At 36.9% G+C, this 21,746-nt stretch overlaps 1 protein-coding gene across 3 annotated transcripts in view; it reads left to right on the top strand.

Annotated features, from left to right (window-relative positions):
• The first annotated feature begins 409 nt into the window (after positions 1-409).
• The window catches only part of LOC129253516 (nicotinamidase), a 69,693-nt gene continuing 48,356 nt past the window's right edge, over positions 410-21,746 (top strand). Inside the window, exon 1 of one of the 3 annotated variants that reach the window (XM_054891927.1) lies at positions 410-645. The gene's annotated coding sequence lies outside the window, so the exon portion shown is untranslated. The other 2 variants (XM_054891930.1, XM_054891929.1) reach the window with 2 other exon arrangements.

Here is a 21,746-nt window from a genome sequence, read left to right as displayed (position 1 = left end):
TATATAGTGTAATGTGCCAAATTATAGTGAAGTTCCCAAGGGCATTTTGAAGGCAAATAATTACGAGATTATTATTTCCCGAATAATTTGGAGTTATAAAGAGTGTTCCTTAACACCTCACTAACATCTCCACCAAGTTTCATTAATAAAGACATTATAGTTTGCCAAAAATTGCCTAATAGACATTATTGTAAATTCCAGCCGCACTCTGCATAAAGTAGATAATTAGCAAAAATCATTAACATTCAATAAAAGTGTATAAAATGTTTGCTAAAAAAAATTCTAACTTAAAAATCTACACTTATAGAAAGCATTTTAATAAAAATTTTACCCTGGTTACCCTGGCTACAACAGCTGCTAGCTCCACAAGAGCGCCAAATAATGCCCTTTAGTAGCAAACGGACACCCAAAGCTGCCGGTAGATCATAGTGAAGTCAGGTGAAAGCGCTCTCACTTCGTTGATGGCTTCTAGTCGCGCGATTGACTTTCATTGCTTATCGTTTCTTTCTAATTTATTAAAATGTGTTAAGTGACTAGCGGGAATGCCAAATACGAAAGCGTAACAAATGTGAACAAACAAATAGTAATTCAACGCAGTTCTTTAAATCTATAAATCCCATAAATTAAAGTGCAAAGTATTAATATGTATGTATTGTATAAGAAATAATAAAAGAGTATACACAATGCAAAAAAAAGTATGAAAATGAGTTGAGCGCATGGAAGGAAGTATGTGTTTACGTCACAGAGTGAGTTCTTGCTAATGGAATGATTAAGTGCCAAAAATTGTTGTTGGATGTAAACAAAATTTTGTAAAGAATAAATCAATATGCTCGTGTGAGAAAGCACGTTGTGCACAGCAAAAGTATATGAGGGATTGTAACTATGTATGTATTTGAATGTGGAATGGAAGCATAAACACACGCACACGTATACATATGCATGTGCATACAAATGTGTGTCGCACCTTGAATCATTCACACGCTCCCAAGAGTGGTTCAGAGAACGTAGTGTTTGTTGTTCTCCGCAGCACCCTTCCACATATCTTCATCTATGTACATATCTACTGAAAGTTTGCCGGTTCTGAGCAATCAGTTGAAAATATTTGCGAGTGCGGTAAAATAGCGAGATTTCCACTTTCTCTGAGCATGAGAATGCAGTAATATCAAATTGATAACAGCTCGGCAGAGTGTGCGCCAACATACATACATGCGGGCATGTGTACGCACGTGTGTCAGTATCTCAAATACAGACTTGTTGGCATGACAACGCTACTTTCCCCACGGCAAAAAGTAGGCATTTGTTTACATCTTAAAATCTTGTAAAAATAATGAATAAAAGCAATTATAATATTCTAAGAAACGAATTGAGTGAAATAACATTCGTACTTTTCAAACTGGAATTAATGGTATATATCAAAACTATGTAAGTAGTGAAAATTAATTTTGAAACTTTATAGGCTTTGTGAAACTTTAACCTAAAATTCGTTGTAAAAAGCTATGTCAAGAAAAAAATTTAAAGATTTTGAGAGACAGAATCGCGAGCATTAAACTGCTTATAGTATGTTCTGTAAATTTTATAGTTACGAGAGTTTTTCAACCTAGTGAAAATATTTTTGTGACGTAAAAACTCAACTCTGATTTAATTTTACATTGCTAACGCTAGATGTCTCCCTTGAATGGCCGCGACACTATTGTTCACCAGAGGGCGCTGCATATAATTTTGGTCAGCTGTAAAATAATCCGTTACAGATGTGAAATTAATTTTGATGTAAAAAATGGTCGCGAGTTGGACAGGTGTTATTTTGAATATCTCGCTATTTCGGTAGATGTCTCTTTTGAAACTGTCATTTTTTGATATTTGACAAGTAGAAACTACGCCATTCATAAAAATGGAACGATACACGCTTAAACAACGCATTGAAATTATTAAAATTCACTATAAAAATGGTGAAATCTGGGCAGGACGGTTCGTGGAATTCGAACATTTTTGGGTCATCGTGAAGCAACTTGTCGGACCGCAATACAGAAATTGGTGAAAAAGTCAAACTGTTGGGACTAGTTAGTGATGTGAAGAATAAAACCTGTGTACGTCCCTCAAGAACAGCCGAAAACATTGCTGTTGTAGCCGAAAGTGTTGAAGAAAACCCAGGTTTGTCCATTCCTCGTCGTTCTTTGGAATTAGGCATTCCACAAACGTCATTACACCGTATTTTGCATAAATATTTGGGTCTTACGGCTTATAAAGTCCAGTTAACACAAGAACTCAAGCCGGCCGATCATCAACAACGTCGTGTCTTTGCTGATTGGGTCGTTGAAATGCATGAAAATGATCCGGAATTCCATCGAAAAATGAGTGATGAGGCCCATTTCCACCTCGGTGGCTCCGTCAACAAGCAAAATTGTCGGATATGGGGCTCAGAAAATCCAAGAGTTATTGTTGAAAGGCCTCTGTATCCTGTTTGGTACGGTTTATGGTCTGGCGCAGTCATTGGACCTTACTTTTTCGAAAATGAATCTGGAGTAAAAGTTACGGTGAATGGAATGCGCTATCGAGAGATGATTAACGATTTTTTATGGTCGGAATTGGATGGTATTGATCTGGACAACGTTTATTTTCAACGAAAACATTGACATCTTATTGGAAAACTTTTTATTTTAAATTAATCTGGTGTAATCAATGCATTTATTTTTTATTTTACGGTGTCCGCAAATATGAATTGAAAATGCAGGAAAAATTTTCAAATAAATTGGTGGCAGGTTTTTCTAATAGCGTTCGCCTCTCCGCAGGCAACGGCAAGTGTGTGAATACGTGTGAAATGAGCGCGCAGAATTCTGCTGCCGAATCCCCAATGATGTGGCATCCGAAGTTGCTCTCACAATTTCGCTACGGATGGCCAAACCTTGTAATCTATCGTTCTTGGACGCAGCCTACTTAGTTCTTTCAGATTTACTTAGATGCTATGCTGCACCGATGATGCGGCTGTCATAGGGATGTCAGGAAAAAAAAAAATACCTCGAAGTTTTTTGCTCGTTCACCTCGAAGTTGTATTGATGCATTTCAGTGTGTCACAAAGGAACCTACGGTAGATGGTTTCGTTACATCGAATGAAAGTATCACAAAGTAAAAAACCTTTGCAATCCGTTGCGCTGCAGATTTAAAAGTTGTGTAGCCTTTGAAGAAGTGTTTTGGGGGACGCTAAACTGGTTGCCATAGTTACATTTTATAAGCAATGTGATACAGGTATGGGAAATGCTGTTTGAAATCTTTCCTAATTTCAATGAATATTTTTTAAATGGCAACAGTTGCTCTGAAGTAGACACAAAAATCATTCAAAACGCTTTCTGCATTTCTATTTTATTTCTAGTGAGTTTAGATTTGTTTGCGGGGATAGCCACTCTCCATAAGGGTAGAAAAAGCCCACTTACGCTAGTAGGGCTATTGTGATACCATTAGCCTGGACCCAAGTTCCGCGCTTATAAGCTCATTGTGATATCATTAGCAATGGCTCATGTTCTCGCTCTAATTCCCACTACGCCTGTCTTATAAACGATGAAATATTGTGGATAACTGCGGTTTCTTGGGCTGCTGGATATCCAAGAAAGTAAGAATTTAGACAGTGATGCCGTATTATTGAAAGAGGGGGCAGTTGCAGAGAAAGTGTTCATCGCTCTCCTCACCCTTCTCGTTACTGCAGTTGTTTAAGAAAACCCTATAGGTTTTCTATGTGTTCATTAGACTGCCCCCGAAAAAGTCGTTAAAGTTTTATGATTGACCTAATTTATTCAGTTTTCATTCATGCTAGGTCAGCCCTTGTATCTCTCTGTAAAATTATTCCATGGAACTTTTTACATGTTTCGAAACTTTTTGCACAACATTTTGTAAAATAGCTACGAAATCCAGTCTCTGAATAATTTTGAAACATGGAAAATAACATCCACACATAACATTAAACTCGATGCATAGAAAAAATATATATCGGAAGCCTACTTGTACCTACATACATTGCATCCATATTTTGTTTTGACATCCCTAGTTGTCAAAATTATCAAAAAGAGAATAATGAACGGAAAGAAATAAAATTAGCAAGAAAATTATTATGTATTTGACAGAGCTCCTTCCAAAATTTCTCGAGTGCGTTGCTGATGTTATTCTCAAAATTTATGCTCTAATAGTTTTATGCTACCTTTGATGATTTTTCCAAAGCAGAAATGTATTCGGAGATCTGCCAACGCATCGAACTTGCCACTAGCCGAATGGTAGGCAAAATTTTCATGCGACGAAAATCGCCAAAATCGCTAATGTCACCTATGTTTTTTATTATGCATTTGACCCATGTGGCCAACAACAGACAGTGAATCAGCTAATTGGCTGACGTAACTGGGGTCATGGTAGTGGTCTGTTTACGAAAAAACTGGGTGATATACGAAAAAAATCTGCATAGTGTTTGCTCGCTTTGCTTCGTTGCCATCTGAACAACAACTGATTGGACGACTATTTAAATAAGTGTGAAACGAGCGAGCAGAAGGACAATAGATTTACCAGGTTTGCTCTTTAACTATGGGGAAAAAGAAATGAGAGGGGCGAACTTCGGCTGCCACGTTACTTGGGAGATTCAGCCGAATTCTGTACGATCATTTCACTCATATACACACACTTGCCCAATCAGTCAGCAGTCAACGAAGCAACCTGAGCGAAGGCTGTGTTGATTTTTTTTTCGTATATCACTAGCACAATCTTATCACCAGCCGAAATTTGCACGATTATTTCACACATATTCACGGACTCGTCCAATCAGTTGTTGTTCAGATGGCAACGAAGTGTCATTGTTTGATTTTTGTGTTGATATCACCAACACAATCTCAGATTTTTTGTAAAAACATATCCCACGTGATGTCAGCCCATTAGCTGATTTTGTGAAATTCGCTCAGAGCCGAGTAATGGTCTACTAAAGAGCACACCTCTAAAAATTTCTTTTATCATGGAGTAAGATTTTATTGTCGATTACCCGGTGGTGTGGCAGTCGAATTTATTCGCAAAATTTTGTTTTTTACAATAGCAAATTGGCTAAACCTGGTAATCTAATATCCTTGACTTGACAGAGCTCCAGTTTTATGCTATCGTTGACGATTTTTTCAAGGCAGAAATGCATTCGGACGTTTGCCATTGCATCGAAATTTTGACTAACTGAATGGTAAACAGCATGCCCATGCGACGAAAAACTCCAAAATCGCTATTTACTGGCCAAAAAAGTAATGGCGCATTTGCATTAAAAAACAAATTATATAAATTTACGAGGGTTGTTAACAGTTTAATCAAATAAAAAATTAATTTGACATGTAAACCGCAGTTAGATAGGCTCGAGGGCATCGACCACTATCGATAATATTTAAAACTATCAATGTCTTCAGGATTGCCATGAAAAGCCATGGAATGTATGGATGCATGCAAATATGAAAACACTGTACTTTTGCTGTCATGAGAGTTAAGTTGAAAATATGCAACGCGCACTGAACTAAGTAATAAAAAATTGGCAAGTCTATAAAAAAGTGCACAGTAGGTATTTATGGAGCTTCGGGCGAGTATATTTTATTGCAGCAGCTGTTAGCCGATCTGTCCAATATCGATGACCATCCCCATTTAACGGTCATGCTTAATATTTAATGTTCTTGGGAGAAACTCCAGCATGGAGGTTGTAAGGGTGTGCGTGTGTACACAAATTATGCTCCTATGTAGCCCGAATGTAACGTGTGCGAAAATGAAATCAAAATAAACACATTGCCAAATCAATCTTGTAACCATTTACGGGATTTTATTACCTTGATAAGTTGCCAAAACAATTTTACTGCTTTGAGGTATCCAACTTGTTTTTGTTGCTTTTATTTTTTGTTACTTATTTTGGCCCCTTTTCCCAATTCACACAATTTTTTCACTTCATTTATTTTGCTTGGGCACTTACCCGTACAGACAAATTAAGTTAAATCTGTGGCAATTGGAAGTTGGCAGCTGATGCTGCGCTGCGAAGGAAACTTGCGCTCTTAGGTTTACGGCAATAAGAAATTTTTTGAAGAGGTGGCATTTTAAGCGAGAGAGAACAAGCGAATATAATTTTATGTGTATTTTATTAAGGGGTTTTATACATTACATATACAGAATTAAAAAAATAATCAATTTTTTTGTTTTTTATTTTCTTAATGTACATATATAAAAGAATATACATAGAAAATTTAATGACGTTCCGCTGAATATTTTCGAAGTTATACGCAAATTCGAAAAGGCGTTTCAGAGTGCTTGAAAGTACAAGGCCGTTCTTTAAACGCGTTTTTTGTCAATATGGTGTTCTCAAAGTCGGTGACCGACATTACTCGAAAACGGCTAAACCGATTAGTCTCAAATTTTAGCACGACCTTCTTAAATATAGTTTTTATGTAATTAATTGAAGATTTTTGCTCACCGATAAATATTTTTTTTTATAAACAATTCAAGGCCGAAATTTTGGTAATAAATCGATGTTTTTTTAGAAACCGACATTCTGTTAAAAATTTTATTTTGGTTATTCCTTCGATTAATTACTAGATTTAACGTTACTTTACGACATTTTTTTGTTTTTTTGAATTTCAGAAGACCCAGTTCAGAGATATAGTGGTCACCGCAAAACGTATTTTTTGAGAGGAGCTCCCGGAGATCAGCTGTAGCTCCTTTCCAAATAAATATTTTTACTGATACTAAGTCTTAAAATACAGTTTAAAGACAACATAATATGTGTACAAATTTTTAGATTAATAAATTTAAGTTTCCTTAGAAAATATTCTGGAAAATTAGCTTTTTTTCGGCCTTCTAACTGTATATAACTCTTAAAGTACTTTGCCGCTATCGTGAATTTTTTTTGTGTTTTTTTCGTAGGCGTTGTGGTAGCGCGCTACCCTCAGGTGGTCTTCTGAAATCAATCCTCTGTCCCCACGGAATTACAGTCGGGCGTCGTAGCTGAATTGGTCCTTACATGAAACAGCAAAATGATGGGACAAGTTTTTTCTAATAGCGGTCGATGCAAGGCAGTCAATGGCAAATCTTTGAGTGTATTTCAAAATTGTCGGTCGCTTCATTTGTGGAAAAACATCAAGATGCACATCACAAATAGGAGGAGAACCTAACAAAATTGTATGCGCCAATTATTTATTTATTTATTTTTGTATTACATCGCGGGAGAGGAAAGGCGTTTAGCCGCCACTGCTGTTTCTTAGTCTTTCCAGACTCCTCATCTGTTTCTTAGTCGCAGTCAGAATTGCACACCGGCCACGAAAGTTCCCCAAAGGCCCTGCAGAGTTATTCTTTACCAGGTTACTTAGCAAGAGCTTATTAGTACTTGAGAATAGAAAATAAGTGCAGGGAGACAAAACCTGGGGAATATGCTGGATGTGGTTGCAAGTCGTAGACTAATTTAAGCGATTTTGTGATGGCGTTTGGGAATGTAAGCGTCGGCCAAATGCTTTGCTTCAAATATATTTGCTCGAAATGGGCATTACGCACTTTCTAAAGAACTATCGCCCTGTCAGTCCTGGCCGACATGAACAGCTCGGTCTTTTTCGGCTCAGTTTGCTAAGCCTCGGCTTTCTAAGAGAAGTCTTTTCATTGCCTTGACTGGTGCTTGGTCTTTTCGTGCGTTGTGATGAAGCCGAATTTCATCCACGTACACTCGATTTTCGATTGTACATCAGAAAGAACTTCTTCTTCTTGATTGGCGCGATAACCGCTAAAGCGATTTCGGTCGAGTTTTACACAGCGCGCTAGTCGTTTCTTTCTCGTGCTAACCGGTGTTAGTTGGAAACACCAAGTGAAGCCAAGTCCTCCACCTGATCTTTTCAACGCAGAGGGGATCTTCCTCTTCTTCTGCTCCCACCAGCATTGAATACTTTCAGAGCCGGAGCGTAGAACATTCCTTTGAAATTACAAAATAATTGCGTTTTTTGTCAATTGTAAGAAAATAAGGGACGCATCTGATGAACGGTGCTTTTATGTCAAATATTTATGCAAAACTGATATATACATTGATAGATAAATTGATCTAAGTGATAAGCCTGCAGCTTCTTCAAGTTTGCGCGCCTTCAGACGAGCATCGTACTATGGATTTGCTCGACAATTTTTTCCATTGGGTGACGAGAATGATCGGAGACATATGTGCTGGTACGAGCCATGTCGAAATTGAGTAAACCAGTGGATGGTTTCGATCGTTGATGATGAGGCCTTCAACCCACGACACTCGGTTCTACGTAATCGGAACGACCCAGTTTTATATCCGGCCAAGGACTACCACTCAAGCAGCACTCCCAACAAATATGGCTGTTACAACAACATCATCCGAATGAATTCGTTTATTTTATGCCATTAAACTAAAACTTTAAATAAAAAACCGATTTTTTTTTGCAATTCATAGAAATTTGGTAGTGTCCTATATATCTGCAGAATCCAATATAATGTTTCTGTAATGCTCAATGGGTTGGTGCGCGACTACCATTCGGAATTCACAGAGAGAACGTTGGCTCGAATCAGTTGATTCCTCTGGGTATTGAGAACATTGTTCTCTACTCCGGCTCTCACAGTTAGAAGCGAGAAGTTGCAGTGATGGGGGAAAAGTGGTAAAGTAGCAGTTTAGAAGGTTAACTTTTTAATTTTTTTTACTTTAAACAGCATACACTTTATTTAGAAATTTGAAAGAATTTTTTTTTTACTTTGTACAATAAAAAGTTAACTTATTTTCCAATATTCCTTTGCGATTTTGACTATGAACATTTTATATAAACATTTTATTACACAATAGGCGAATGGAGAAGATTGTACGAAGTAAAGTGGGAAATGGGGGAAAGTGTGTTAAGCAACACACTAACTAAGTTTACAAAGAGTTCTTTGCTGTTCAGATATGCATATGCACATACACACACACATATCTACCCTTGTGTGAGCACATTCATTCACATAATGTTGGGTTGCGCGCCGTCACCCACTTTGTATTCTCTATTGCCTTGTACTCGTACTGCATATACAGTTATGCCTATTTGCTGTTTTTCTTTTTTTCTTTTTTGCCTTTTTACCTTTTGACATATTGGCTTGAATTCGAGTTTTTTGGCATAGATATTTGAGTTGGTAAAAAATTGGATTTCAGTGCGCTGGTTGTTTATAAGTATGTGTGTGCATGTGAAAGTCGGCCTATTGTCTCGCTCGTTGTGCAAGCGTGGGTGCATGTGTTTGTGCTGTGGCTTTATCGCTTCGCTTTTACTGCTTGATGCACCTTTTTTCTTCGGCTGGTATTTGGTTGAAAAATCGTAGGCCAGCAAAAACCCCCATTTTTTTACAAAATGTTGTAAGTCCTCGCTGCCAAAACAAAGAAATAAAGTTTGGCTTTTACAAGCTGTGGGAGTATGTGTTATGAGACTGAAATTGATGTTTGATATACGTACATATGTACGAGTATATGTAAGTGCGCGGGTGTGTTTGGAAATAAGTCGATGTGCAGTGGCACCTATTGTTACCGAACTTTTAACATTGTTCATCCAAAGTTGGCGGCCTGGTTTGTTAGTAGGTGTAAATAGCATTTGCATGCAAAACAAAAAAAAAAGTCAATCACGTGTAAACACATTCTTATGCGCACACATATTTACATACAAAAAGGATATTTTGCTTACAAACTTTTATCCATTGAGGCAAATTTTAGTAGGCAATTTCGTTAGTTGTTGACTTTCAGAAATTAGAAGTTTGATGCATCTCCAAATGGATGTTTATTCATATTAACTACCTTTTTCTACATTTCTAGATCAATTTTCCAATAAAATATGCCTTAGAATGCCTAAAAAAACCGTTAGTCAGTGAGTTAAAAGCAAAGACCGAAAATAACGCGCATTTATCTTTTTCTATGCATTTCATTTACCATTTCCGCTTTTCCTTTTTTTGCCATAACACTGGGAGAATGATTTATGGGAGAGACTGTGTAAATGGAAGCGCCAGCCGAAATAAAAAGCGCGCGAGGTTATTTATGAAAATGCCTTCAGAGAAGGTCCAGAAACACTTTACAAGATATGTCATTTCCTTCCTTACCTCTTCTCTGAATTTCTGAAATTTTTCTTCAATATATTTCAATACTTTTTCCAACAGGGTATCCAGACTTAATTTTCTCCTAATTTGAGAAGTGTATAGTATATCCAATCCCCCACTTTACATAGCCATTTATTGGCGTTTGTTGGCTAACCCCCTTTGTCGTTTTCCCAGCTTCTGGGGTTTCTCGATTCTTCCTTCTTTAATTGCATCAATTAATTTGTGGTCTAATATAAAGAAATACCCTCAATTGCGCAATACACACATAAATGCATAGAATATACATAAAATACCCTGTAGGGAAAATCTGATCTTTTGAATTAAATTTCTGGTTTAGAATTAGTACGATTACGGCGGCATACGGCAATCGCGAGCCACTTCGATGCTCATGCCAAGAGTGCTGACATTCGTCTTGAAAGTATGGCAGTGCCAAAGTCAAGGAGTAGACGCTAGCAAAAGCGCTTCTCGCGCCTTGCGTGCCTGTCGTCGTGTGCTGATTGGGAGTTCTGATGAATTAAGTTACTCTTTCAATTTGATTTTGAAAATGATGTAAATTTTTCAAAATCAATAAACTGATGTTATTGTATTTCATTTGAATTGTAATGAAATGGTTATTATTAAATCTGCGCTAATATATAAATATTTCGAAGATAATTTTTTTCTGTTCTTAAAGCTCAGGAACGAAACGGCAGGACTTTAAAAATCTAATAGCATCTAACATACACGCCCACATAACAGCGCTGTTCACCTGCACAGGAGGGTTCACAAGCGAGAGAGCTCAACTGCTGTTAATGCGTACAGAATAGAGCACAAGCAAGACACAAGACACAAGACTTATGTGTGTATACATATAAGTATAAATGCTAATGTTAACTTAAATGTTGATTCTATGTTAAAGAACTAATTTGTAAAGATCATGGAGAAATAATGTAGGGGATTATGTTGGATTGTTGAATGAATATTTCCACACAACTACTGACTTTGCTGTTGGCACTTGCATATGTACGATTACGAACACAAACCCTGTGTCTTGTTTTTTTTATATTTTTATTTACTTATTTATTTATTGAAATAAAAATTAGTCAACGAACTCAAATTGTCTTACAGACTAATACAGATGTTTTAACATTTGTTGCCTGAGTCTCCTTTCATTAGTACTAGAAGATTTCCCGCAAGGTACTCATACATATATACATACACATTCAGTGACATTTTCCAATAAATGTCTTTTAATCGTTTACTGTAGAAAAGTTGATTTGTGATTGACGGACAAATGATTGCTCATGAGAATCTGAGTGAGTTGTGTAGAGGCGTGTTGTGGTAGAGGGGTCAGGTAGTATATGTACTATGGAGGTTTGCTGCTGCTGTGAGGTTATTCAAAGGTTGCCCACAAATTAATTTGCAACATTTGCAATTAGTATTCAATGAGTGATGGCTTTGAGGTTAGCTTTGTGCTTAGTATGTATGTGTGTATGATTGATGTACAAAAGAAAGAGTAAACTATTTTGTTTGTTTGTTTAATTTTGAATGACCCTTCTGCTTGTTGAGTTTAAAATTTTTGCGTTGCTGTTACTTTCTATAATACAATAGTTTCATTAGGGTAAATTAAAAAAAAAAACGCTATACGCATTAAGCGTACGCAGAAAAGATTTTCTGGGCACAATTAACCACAAATGCTGTTTGACAAAGAAAGAAATAAGTGGATTTAACTGTAATGAGTTTTTTGATAAATTTCTTTATGCCACAAATGAAATCCATATGTTTTATACAGAGTTACCGGGAAAGTGGTATTTGATACTTAAGGTCATTATTATTTAGGTAATTTTTGATTAAGTTGGTTATACGAAATGATGTCCAAAAATTGACCGATTCGATTTTAAAAAATAAAATAAAATAAGTAAAATGAAAAAAGTAAAGTAATAAAATAATGAATAAAAAGGTTAATAAAATAAAATAAATTAAATAAATAAAAGGATAAAATAATTAAAATATAAAAAATACCATAAATGAAATAAATAAAAAAATATAATGAATACAATAAACTGAAAAAAATTAATTAAATAAATAAAATGAATAAAATAAAATAAAATAAATGAAAAAAAATAAATATAATAAATGAAGTGAAAAAATAAAGTAATGAGTAAAATAATTAAATAAAATAAAATAAAGAAATGGAATAAACAAAATAAATGAAATAAAGAAAATAAATAAAAGGATAAAATAAATTAAAATATATAAAATCCATGAAATAAATAAAACAAAATAAAATAAATAAAATGATTAAAATAAAATAAAAAATTAAACAAATTGAATGAAATAAATGCAAAAAAAAAATAAAGAAAATTAATAAAATAAAATAAATAGAAAAAAAATTAAAGAAATAAAAAAAAGATAATAATAAATAAAACAAAATAAATAAAAAAAATTAAATCTAAAAGAAATAAAATGAATAAAATAAAAGGATACAATAAATTAAAATATATAAAATAAATGAAATAAATAAAATGAATAGAATAATATATGAAAAAAAAAAATAATATTTATATAAAATGAGTCAAATAAAATAAAATAAATAAAATAATATTTAATTGGTGCGTACACCATTTTTTGGGTGTTTCACTGAGCTCCACCTGTTACTTGTGGCGTGCGTCTTGATGTTTTCTACAAATTGATAAAATAATAAATAAAGCATTTCTTTTTTTTTTTTGTTTTGCGTATGAGGGGCTTAAAATGACTACTGCATTTCCCTATTTTGAAAGAGTATTTCTGGAAATACCCGTGCCTCGAAAACTGGGTTGTATAAAAATTTACTTCACCGAAGTTCCTGCTCTGCCATGTCTTTTATTAGCCTGGCCGTCCATCTGCCGCTTGCTTCGTTTCTTCAGCGGTCTTGCCATAGCTCTATCGTTTCGTCCTTTATTTTGCGCACTTCCATCCTCTCGTTCTTTAATGCCCACAGCTTTCTTTTCTCAAAAGCTAATAAACCTATCGACAGTGAGCCGCTTATCACTTGAACAGCTGGCCCTGATACGGTGCGGTAGGCAGACACAACTCTCAGAGCTGCTGTTCGTTGTACCGATGCTAGGAATTTACACCGGTCATTTGCTTTTAATGCATTTGCCCACAGTTCAGCTCTGTATTAGAGAAGGGAGAACGTGGTAGCCATCATTATTTTTCTTATCCTTTGGGTTACCCCGCCCCCTTTGCATGCCATCAGTCTACTGAGTAGAGAAGCCATCTTAGTGGCTTTCTCTACTGTGTGTTTTATTTGAGACCCTAAAGTTAGTCTTGAGTCGAGGCTTATGCCTTTTTTTTTAATATATTATAAATAAAAAAAACTGTCACTTGCCACTCTCAAGTATTCCACTACAATAACCGGCCGCATTCTTTATTACAGAGCCAAATAAAGAGCTGAATAAAAAACTATGAGCCGAAAAATGAAATATCAATAACTCGGGTGCACAATAATTTTATTGCAAATCTGCATCATTTATTGACTATTATGCAAAGAACAGGCAATACAAATTGCATCCAAAAGTAAAAGGAAAGAATATGAAATACTCCATTATTCGCTCGCCATTCAGCTGACTGAAATTCTGTCGCTACTATCAGCAGTAACAAAAGATGCGACAAAAATAACAGAAACCAATTGCGACCGGAACAATACATACATATATACATGCATACGTATATTTAGAGCCAGAAACAAAAACAGTACACAATAACTGAAAACAATCGCGTGCTAGCAAATGTGGCTATACTTTTGCAGGATTTTTGAACAGGACTCAGAGGAGCAAATCCATGCAATTTGCTGCCTTCATCGATGTATGGTATATATTTCTTTTTGTTTCTCACTACAGTACAGAGCTGGTAAGGGAGATAAAGGGCGCTTATTGGTAGGTGCCCGCAAACACCAGCACCAATACATCCATACATTCGAATGTGGCCTGCAGGAAAATTTACTATGCTAAGCTCACGCTACTTCTCTCTTCCATATCATTTCATTTTACTTATTCAATTTCATGATTTCAATTTGGGGGGAAGATTTGTCTAGTTCTGAAATTTAGCCAGAGTTCAAGATGGCGTTGAAACTTATTATCAAAATCAGTGCTCCTTTTGCGCTCTGTGTCAGAAAAATATCGCCTTTAGTGAAGGAGAGAGCCAGCCGAATTTGGAGCGACGTAAATTCATTACTTGTACCACGTAGTTTGTAGGTTTGAAGGAATATGTATCAAGAGGCAGGCGAGTGGTGGTGCCTTCACTCGTTTTTGTTTGCTTTTTTTTGTCGGGCAGACTAGCAAGCATAGCACTCAGACACATTTAAAGTCCATTGTACTGCACTCGGGCATCCTTTTTAATTTTCTTTAAATCCACTCGACCTCCAAAGAAATCTGAGTAGATTTTGTGATACCAAGGAGCCAAGGTGGTCGCTTCTTAATACATCAGTGCCAACGACCTCAAGCCTGATTCGAGCGAAGGCTGGACAGACGCACAGAAAGTCGTCCGCCGCCTCATCTTCCTCTCCACATGCTGAGCAGAGTGCATTGTCTGAGATGCCCACCTCTTCCATGTGCTTTGCCCATAGAAAATGGTCCGTCATCAGTCCAACCAGCACTGCCAAACACCCTTGCACTGCCAGAAGGCTATCAGTGCTTTGGATGTTTTTGTTTCTCCGTGTGACTTCCAAAGAAGTTTAATATCGAGAATTACTCCAAGATATTTTATTTCTTTGCAAGCTTCCTCCTTTTGGTGAAGAGGGCAATGCCAGTCTTGGTGGGGGTTGCCGATAGTCCATTCGCACAGCACCAAGTGCCAATCATATCCAGAGTTTCTGTACTTTCCCACAGATGCTCATAAGCGAAGGGCCTGTTACCAAACAGCCAACGTCGTCCGCATATGCTTGTGCGTAGACTCCCGAGTCGTTTAAGGTGGTGAGCAGAAGATCGATTACCATGCACCAGAGCAATGGAGACAGCACACCACCTTGGGAGCAGCCTCTATTACCCCGGATGACACCAGCAGATCTCGTTAATTTGCCTGTCTTATAATTTCCCTTACCCTTACAATGCCCTGTCACCCATATAAAATGGATGCGGAAATAGTCCGCCATCTCATTAAGAGATTCTCAGCATTTTATGATGCTGAAATTAGTGACAAGCCCACCAAGAGATTTATTTGCTGCTTGGCTATTAGAATAACTATAGATTTCTCTAACGGTAGTCACATTTTTGCCTAAGCAGAATTGACATGGCCTGACATACGCTACAATGATTAGGCAGCTCATATCGCATTACACCAAACTCTACTGAATATTTCTCTCGAATATCCCAAGAGCTTAGTTGCATCGGGTCTTGTTGCTGTCTAAGCTCTTGTGGCATACAATAGGGCGCACATTATGATTGACTTATAGAATGTTAGTTAGTTTTGCTCGTCGAGAGAGGACTTTACTACTCGATTTCTTACTTAGTCCACTTATTGGTAAGAGAGATTTTCAGTTGGATTTCAAGGCTGACATCGTTGTTGATGTTGGTTCCCAAGTAGACGATGTTCTCTACTTTTTCTATCATCTATCTTAACTATCAACAAAGACTGGACTGCTAAGTCGCCTTTTTGCGCCTATACAGGAGATACTTCGTTTTGCCGTCGTTCACTACCAGACCCTCTCGACTAACATCGTCGAGCGTCGTTATTAAGGCCGCTGATATCGGTATTACTTGGGACTAGGTAGGGAATTGAGTAGTAAAGTCCTCTTTTGACGATTAAAACTAACACTTTCTAAATCTCCCATCATGTCCATCGATGACAATATCCGATAGATTTCCCCTTGAAGTGGTTGAGAGAAAGATTCTGCGGAAGATTTTTTGACCTTTGCACGTTGGTGACGGCGAGTATTGTAGGCAATGGAGCAATGAGCTGTATGAGCTTTACGATGGTCTGTGTCGTGCAGCCGCCTTCGTTGGCTGGATCATGTCGTTCGAATGGGCACAAACGTTGCGGATCTCGAAGAAGCATACGTTTCGGCAATCTAGAACAAGAAGATATCGATAGCAGCGGCATATAGTAGGCCAGTAATTGCATGCTTTTGTATAGAATTATGGCAGCTCGATTCAGTTCTTTATCTCATACTATCTTCTCCAACATCAGGCTGCATAAATCGCACGATAGAGGGTCGCCCTGCCTGAAACTTCATCTGGTATCAAATAGCTCGAAGAGGTTTGTCGCAATTTTGACGGAGCTAGTGGTATTAAAAAAATAAATAAATAATAATATTATTATTATTATTTATTTGTTATCTATAATTAAAATTACAAAATAACTTTTTAGCACAAGCTACCAAGGCTATCGGCTTAGTCATATGGTTATAATACTTATTACTAAAGGTTTAAATTAAGTGAAACATTTCAATATCTTTAAGAAAGTTAACAATTAGTCTTATATTAGATTCTGAGGGGTATCGTAGGATTAAGGGGAGTGTGTTCTGTGTTTGAAATGCTTGAGAGCGTTGAGCGTAAAGATTTGGGCAATCTGATAAAATATGCTGAATTGTTAGGTTGTTATTGTTGCAGAAGTGGCACTTGGGTTGAGATTTCGATTGCAAAATATATTCATGCGTTATAAGTGTGAAGCATCTGTTGGCCCATGTTGAAGTGTTGGTTGGAAGTTTGATTTGTGCACCGAGAGGGTTTATATCTTTGTATGGATGTGTGTAAGTTGTGGAAAAACTTAATTTGAGAAATTCTGCAAGTTCCTTTATCTCACACAAGGCGGATTTTCTTTTTATGGCCGTTTTTCGTTTGTTAAGTAGCTGGATTTCACGACTTAGTACGTTTGGTGAGTAGGAGTAGAGTTTGTAAATTATACGGCTTCTGAGATATTTTATTCTGGATTCGATTGTCTGAAAGCCCCCTTCGGTTAGCAAGTTCTTTATTGGTGTAGTTCTAAATGCTCTTAGGCTTCTTCTCACAGCAGAATGGTAAGGGCCTTTGATCATTTTGAGGTGATTTTTAGAGGTGGAGCCATAGATTTGTAATCCATAGTCAATTTTGCTCAGAATTGTTAGTTTGGTGATATCGATTAAGGTGTTAGTATGTACATAACTTTTTTTTGAGGATAGATATTTTATAATGTTCAGCCTGGTAGCTAGTGCGTTCCTTATATTAGAACAATGATGCTTAAAGTTATATTTGGAATCAAATGTTACACCTAATATTTTCATATTATTATTGTTAGGTATAGTATAGTTATTATTTTTGAGATTTATTTCGCTACAATTTCGTTTTTTGCAAATATGCAAATGTTTGCATTTATTTAAGGAGATTAGGGCGCCCGATGGTAGTGACCAGTTGTGTATGGCATTTAAGGCGTTATTGAAAGACTCTTCAATGTCTGAGGTTTTTGTTTGGGTGGAAATGAGGTAAAGGTCGTCGGCATATAAGCAGTGCTTGATGTTACGGTGTTTACTCATAAGTCTGCTTATGTCGTCGAATGCCACCAAGAAAAGTGTGACCGATAATGGCGAGTCTTGGGGAATTCCATTGTGGAGGGGGAATGTTTTGGAAAAGGTGTCATTTGTTTTACAACGAAATTGTCTCTTTGTCAGAAATGCTTTCACATATTCAAAAATTTTTGGGCCGATTTGCCATTCCTGTAGTTTTTGCAAGACCACGTGACAACCGATGTTGTCAAATGCCTTGGCAAAATCTACGGAAAGAATAGAAATGTGATTATTTTTTGAGAGATTTTTACATATGTGGTGATCGAGAAAGAGAAGTGCATCTAAGGTGCTTTTCCCAGACTGAAATCCTACTTGGAATGGAGATAGAAGCTTTTTGGTATTTAAATACCACATCAACCTTGTAGCGATTATTTTTTCCATGATTTTGCTCATGCACGGAATTAGTGAAATGGGCCTATAGTTTCTTAAGTCGCTTGGTTCTTTATTTGGTTTGAGTATTGGGATTACTGTGGCAGTCTTAAAACTTTGTGGAATCACTCCGGAGTCGAAAATGGAATTGTAGAGCTGGAGTAGTCTTAGCATTGTGGGTTTCGGTATTTTTTTTAGCATTTCGTAATTAATTTTGTCAAATCCCGGAGTGGTACCTTTCACCGATTTTAGAGCATACTCCAGTTCACTGAAATTGATATCGGTCTCGAGATGTTTTGCTAGATTGTCGGTATTATCGTTTGCGCGCATGGTGGTAACGTTTCTGGCAGAAGCGATGAATTGCGGTGGGAAGTTGGAATTTTCAGAAGATTTTGAAAAATGTTGGGCGAATTCGAAAGATATGTCGCTTCTATTTGTTATGTTTGAACTATTTATATTTATAGATGAAATGCTAGTGGGGTTATATGTACCTGTGAGAGTTTTTATTCTTTTCCAAATAGTTGCTGTTGCGGAGTTTGGGCTAATTTCTTTCGTAAAATTTTCAAAGCTTCTACGTTTCGCCGATTTCTTTTCCCTATTGAATAGGGCGTTCTTTTTTTTAAAATTAATCAAAGAATCGAGAGTTCTTATTTGTTGATATTCCCTCCAGGCTTTAACTTTTTCTTTATGAAGATCGCTTAAAGCGGGACTCCACCATGGGACTTGCCTTGATCTATATGGGTGGAAGGTTGTTGGTATAGCTACATTTGCTGCATTTCTAATTGCTTTTGAGATAATCGCTACTTCTTTATTAGGGTTCCTTTGCGTAAATTCCGGTAGATGGTTGGAGCTAAGAGCGACTTGGTATTTATCCCAGTTAGCCTTAGCTGTATTGAATCTAGCTGGCTTAGGGTTTTTGTAAGAATTGTTTGAAGGGAATGAAATCGAGCAGATTATTGGGTAATGGTCGCTGTTGTGTAAATCTTTTAGCGTGTACCAAGTTGTAAGTGGGAGTAATTGGGGTGACGACAAAGTTATGTCTACGTGTGTGAAAGTGTTGTGTGTAGAGAAGTGTGTTGGGCTATTGTTGTTAAGTACACATAGGTTTGAACTCAGTATAAAGTCTTCTATTACTATACCTCTGGGGTTGGCTTTAGGTGTGTTATTTTGTGTTTTTATTTTTAATATTTGTTTTTGCTCAAGGTATTTAGGACAGTCTCTAGCTGAAGCGGGGTGTGGACCAAAGCAGTTGGCGCACATTTTGCGTTGGCATAGTCCAGGGGTATGAGGGGAGAGATTGCAGAACTCACAGGTGGTGTTGTTGTTGCATTTTTTAGTGGTATGACCGAGAAGCTGACAATTACGACAACGCATTGGTGTTGGGAAATGTTCTTCTACTTTTAGGGAATACCATGCAACGTCGATATCTTGGGGGACTTTATAAAGGTCAAATGTAAGAACCATTCGTTCTGTTGGCATTGGATTTCCATTCACTTTTTTGGTAAACTTGTAGACATCTACGACTCCTTGCGATTTAAGGCCTTCAATAATTTCTTTTTCATCGGTTTCGGCTAGGTTTTTGTCATAAATGGTACCTTTACACGTGTTAAGAGATTCGTGGAAGGACACAGATATTGGGCATAAGCCACCAAAATTTTTACATTTTATGAACTTTTCAGCCACCTTTTTAGATTTAGTAAGTACTAATAAACTGCCGTCCTTGAGAATGCTTACGGAGCTGTACTCTGTACTTATTCCGTCAAGGGCTTTCTTTTTAGCGAACACACTATACTTAGAAATTTTGTTGTTTTCGTCAGAGGATTTTATAATGATGAATTTTGGATCATTTTGGTTAACAGTTTTGGTGACTGGCGATGGTAGGGATGGGTAAAGGTCTTTATTTGCACTGGTTGTTTTTTTTCGTTTCGATTTGGGGGGAATTGACATACTATCAGATAGTATGTCAAATCGGTTCCCCGAGGGGAACGGAATATTATTTTCCATTAGAAATCAACACTTCAGGCTTTTATTTGTATTTTTGCACTTCACAATAAGAAAATTATAGGAAAGTCAATTGCACTAAGTACGTGGAGAGTAAGAACACTCTGAGAGAGAAGTAACGCAGCGATAATTAACACAACTATTCGGTACGAAGTGTAGTCGACGACTGTAAATAATAATAATTGGCGCGTTCACTTCTGTAAGGTGTTTGGCCGAGCTCCTCCTCCTATTTGTGGTGTACGTCTTGATGTTGTTCTACAAATGGAGGGACTTACAGTTTTAAACCGACTCCGAATGACAAATTGATTTTTATGAGAAGATTTTTCATGACAGAAATACATTCGGAGGTTTGTTATTGCCTGACGAGGGGCGATCGCTATTAGAAAACACTTTTTCTTCATTTTAGTGTTTCATGCACGGAGATTTTGTACCTACGCACTGTCGAACGGTAGTCACGCACCAACCTATTCGGCTACGGCGGCCGCAGGTGGCATTGCTCAACATTTATTGCATAGTTGTTTTAATTTTTGAGGGATACCATCTCTCTGAAGCCCTGCAGCTTCTAATGCTACCTGTCGAAATTTAAATTTTAGCATTAAATTTTGGACTTTTTGTAAATTTCCTTGATCAGTAGCATCACTGGCGACCCGGGTGGAGATTCTCGTCACAAGTTGTTTTACCTTGTTGAAATAGCAGAACCCATTTTTTTACTACCGCACAAGTATACGGCAGGGTGGAGTCCTCAAAAGACTTTTCTTCGAAAATTGTTGCCATTCTTAACAAAAAATTTAATCACAGCGCGGCGTTCCGACAATCTTCAGTTTCCGCTGACATGGTGGTGTTGTTGCGTATTTCAGGAATAACTGTTAATGAAGAAAATAAAAATAGGAGATGCTTCTTTTTACTCCAATATGTCACGCAATTAGATCGTAGTGCTAGCAGCCGCCTCAAGTATGTAGGTATGGAAGTAGTTTGCAGTTTGGGAAATCGTACTGGTTCTTCATTGTATAGGAAATTTTTTTTGACCTGCATGAGAACTATCGATATCGATGTGATTAGACAGCTGAGAATGGCAAACTGTGTAGATATTTCTGTTCAGTAAGGCAGTTCTGGCAAGTCATCATGAATCACTCAATGTCAGAACAACGCTTCCAGCTTGAGGAAATTTATTTTGAAACAAAAAAAAAAAAATAAATAAATAAATAAATCTGTTCGCGAAGTTCATAGAGCGAAGTGTTGAAGAAGCCGCCGAAATATCAATTCATCGTCGTACTCAACTTTTGGGCGCTTGCCCTTTGACTACGTAGAAAATTTTACTTAAGGACCTTAGCTTACGCGCCTCTAAAATACAGCTCGTGCAAGAATTGAAACCAAATAACCATCATTTGCGTCACCATTTTGTTGATTGGGCTCATTTAGATTTATTATTCAGATTTACTGAAAAAAGTAGTCAAAAAACTGGACTGAGCGAATGGACTATGTAACTCGTAGCCGCCATGAAATTATCTACCAGATTATAATGAAAAGTTCATTCCAACAAAATTTCTGTATGGTATTATCATTTTAAATCCTCAAGCTCTTATAAAAAACTAAAGAAAACATATACTTCGTTTCATTAGGTCTGTTTTTCCCTGCTGGGTATTCCCACCACTTTATCTGTATGGTTGCAGTAGGCCCATTGTTGATTGCAGAGTGAAACACTGGCGGTAGCGACAAAGTGAGCAGTTGAAACATTCATTTGTGATTTCTTGACGCACGAACAGGCAACCGATGTTGCAATATTTCGTAGTCATGGTGCGTG

This window comes from Anastrepha obliqua, chromosome 1 (genome assembly GCF_027943255.1).
Source record: "Anastrepha obliqua isolate idAnaObli1 chromosome 1, idAnaObli1_1.0, whole genome shotgun sequence".
NCBI classification, from domain to species: Eukaryota; Metazoa; Arthropoda; class Insecta; order Diptera; family Tephritidae; genus Anastrepha; species Anastrepha obliqua.
The sequence above is the reverse complement of the archived record's forward strand: the minus strand, read 5'-3'. Positions and strand labels throughout refer to the sequence as shown.